A 3755-nucleotide genomic window follows, 5' to 3' on the forward strand; every position below is an offset into this window, starting at 1 on the left:
TCTGTATTAAATAGGTCATGAATATTTTATATAAAAAACAAACACAAATAGCGTCACTAAAAGAAACCTAGAAATACTGTTTATTTATAGCAATGTTTTATGACATCAGAATTGCATTTTATGCATATGTATAAATAACAGAAGTTGGATCATTAAGTTTATAATCCGATTTTCCAGTGAAATCTTTTAGGACAATTCTTTTTCAAGATCAACAAATACATACTGGCTTGGCAGAAAAAACCCTGAATGAACTTTGTGGCCAATTCAATGTTTTATTCTTTGGGGCTTTATAATATGGCTATACATGACATTCTTAAATATTCTTTTGTCACTGGGAATTTTTAGTTGTATTCCATTCTTTCACTGTTGTAGTCCATTCTTTCACAAGCATTGTCTATTTCTAGAATTTACTTTAATGTGTTCTTTGTGGTTTGATTGCAATGTCTAAGTATACGGATATTTTAAAAATATTTAAAGCTGAATGCACTTCACTTATTCAATTTAACTTTTTGCTTTATTTTTTATCTTTTTACTGTAGGTCTTTGTTGGTTATCTATTTTAAATATAGCGGAATGTACATGTCAATCCCATCTGTCAATTGACTGATGAATGGATAAAGGTGAAGTGGAACATACATTCAGTGGAATATTACCCAGTCATTCAAAAGAATAAAATAATGCCAATTGCAGCAAAATGGATGGACCTGGGGATTATCATACTGAGTGAAGTAAGTCAACAAAGACAAATATCATACAATATCACATACAGCCTAAAAAGGATGCTAATGAACTTATTTACAAAACAGAAAGAACTCACAGACTTAGAGAATGAATTTATGGTTATCAGAGGGGGCAAGTAAGGGGGAGGAATAGATGAGGAGCTTGGGATTGTCATTTTAACTTTTTATTGTAGAAAATGTCAAACATTCAGAGAAGTAGAGTTGGTAGTGTAATAGACCCTTATGTACCTATCATCCAGCTTTGATGTCAATGTTTTGCCAATATTGTGCCTACTATCTACCATTCCTTTTTTTTTTTCCTGGATAATTTTAAAGAAAATTTTAGACATTGTGTATATATTGTGCAGGCAGATTCTTTACTACTGCACCACCTAGGGAGCCCATATATATTGTGCTGTATAAGTTATGTAATATTGTATTCCCAGGGCAAATATTTATTATGCTTTCAAATTTATGAAGACATTTTTATCCACCATGCCATGATGATATTTCCCACAATTATCAAGATAGCGCAAAAACACAAATTAATAGAACATTCTGAAAAATAAGGCATTAAAAGGGGAAAAAGTGCATAGGACCAGTTTCTATTCTTTTACTTATGATGATGATGCTGGTGTTACTGATGGGGAGAGAACTGAAGAAGGTAATTTGTAAGGTGACTCTGCTGACAAAAAGATGATATTGACTAAAGCTGATGGTGATGATCTTCATTATTAAACTGCTGATAGAAATGGCAATAGTGATCAAAATGTTGGTAATGATGGGAATAGATGATGACGTCTCAATAGTATTTTATTTACAAAGCAATTTAAAGAGCAGCTAGTCCAATCAACTCTAAAGAATATTATATATATATATATAATATACTTAATTATATAATATAATGTAATGTATATTATACTTCCTTTGACTTCCCTGGTGGCTCAGATGGTAAAGCGTCTGCCTACAATTTGGGAGACTTGGCTTCAATTCCTGGGTCAGGAAGATCTCCTGGTGAAGGAAATTGCAACCCACTCCATTATTCTTGCCTGGAAAATCCCATGGATGAAGAAGCCTGGTAGGCTATAGTCCATGGGGTCACAAAGAGTCAGACATGACTTCACTTTCACTTTGACATATTACTGATATAACGTTTTGAGATAATAGTATAGATAACAAATAATATAGATACTTATAGCTGGAATACGTATACAAGCTTGCACCTAGAGTGGGACCTGGAAGCTAGTTCTCCAAATTTCTATGTAATGTTATATCCAATGTACCTTATCATACAGTGTGACATGTGAAAGCCTTGGTGTTAACTGACTCATTTTATCAGTGTGGTGGTGAAGAGTGTGATTTTTCTTTTCCCTAAAACACTTGTTTCTTGGAATTATTCCTAATATCATGAACTCTCTTGAGGAAGGCAATGGCACCCCACTCCAGTACTCTTGCCTGGAAAATCCCATGGATGGAGGAGCCTGGTAGCTGTAGTCCATGGGATCGCTGAGAGTTGGACACGATTCAGTGACCTCACTTTCACTTTTCACTTTCATGCATTGGAGAGGGAGATGGCAACCCACTCCGGTGTTCTTGCCTGGAGAATCCCAGGGACAGCAGAGCCTGGTGGGCTGCCGTCTATGTGATCACACAGAGTCGGACGCGACTGAAGCAACTTAGCAGTAGCAGCAGCCATGAACTCTCTATGCCCAGAATCCTGTTCAGGGAACTCTCCACATCCTTATTTCTTAGACTATAAATGAAAGGATTGAGAGTGGGGGTTACCTGGGCATACATGACAGCAGCACCCAGCCCCCAGAGGCATCAGGAGCTGACAGGGACTTCAGGTAGGTGGAAAAGACCGAGCTGTAGAAGAGGATGACTGTGGAGAGGTGGGAGCTGCATGTAGCCAGGGCTTTGTTTTTTCCCCTGTGCTGCTGGATCCTGAGCTACAGCAAGGAAAATATGGGCATAGGAGCTTATGATGCAGAGGTGAGGGCTGATTCCTAAGAGTCCTGTCAGAACCATCATCAGGTCCTCACTGAGGTGGGTATCAGAGCAGAAAGGCCAAAGAGTGGTCCGAAATCACAGAAAAAGTGGGGAATTTTTTGATTAGTATAGAATGAGAGCTGGCATAGCAACAGGGCAAGGACAAGAGAGATAGAATGGGCCACTCCCCATGCCCCACCCACCAGCAGTGCACATCTGCAAGGAGTCATTAGGAGTGCATAGTGTAGGGGATGGCAGATGGTAGCGTAGCAGTCGATAGCCATGGCAGTCAAAAGCAGGTTGTCCATGTTAGCAAAAACTACGAAGAAATATAATTGGGCTAGACACTCAGAGAAGGAGATCAATACGTTGCTGGTCCACAACGTCTCCAGCATTTGGGGGGCTGTGGTGGTAGTGAAGCAGAGGTCGACCAGGGAGAGCTGGCTGAGGAAGAAGTACATGGAGGTGTGGAGGTGGATGTCAGCACCAATAGCCAGCAACAGTAGCAAGTTTCCTAAGAGACACAGCAAGTAGAGGGCCAGGAAGAGACCAAAGAGGAGCTGTGGCTTGTCAGGTCACTGGACATTCCTGAGAGGACAAAGTCAGGGTTCTTGCTGCAGTTCATTTCAGGTCTTGATGGACTACAGGAAAAGAAGCAGCATGGATAGGATTCACTTAGTTAGCTACAGATGGATAAAACCTTGGATCCTTTCTCTTGGCAATGAGTTTTACTTATACCACCAATGGGAAGAATGGATAAACAAAATAACAGTGGGGAATTCAAGAGGTGTACCTCACAAAAGATGGTCAAATTAAGGAAATATCAAGGGAAGAGAATGAGAGAAACAAAGATTTCCTGGAGGTATTAAAGTGTAAAGAGTTTTCTTAATGATACTTTGTATAATTGGTGATTTAACTACTTGCTTGTTAATCTGTTTTCTTCACAAGACCATGAGTCTTTCAAGGCACAGGCTGTGTTTCAATACTTAGCTTAAAGCCTGGCACATAGAAGGGGCTCAATAAATACCTACCCACCTACACAGTCAGT

At 39.3% G+C, this 3755-nt stretch overlaps 1 pseudogene; it reads right to left on the reverse strand.

The window, feature by feature from the left end:
- Positions 1–2356: 2356 nt before the first annotated feature.
- Positions 2357–3332, reverse strand: LOC138425164 (olfactory receptor 1f45-like; annotated as a pseudogene).
- Positions 3333–3755: the final 423 nt, after the last annotated feature.

This window comes from Ovis canadensis, chromosome 20, assembly GCF_042477335.2.
Source record: "Ovis canadensis isolate MfBH-ARS-UI-01 breed Bighorn chromosome 20, ARS-UI_OviCan_v2, whole genome shotgun sequence".
Lineage (NCBI taxonomy): Eukaryota > Metazoa > Chordata > Mammalia > Artiodactyla > Bovidae > Ovis > Ovis canadensis.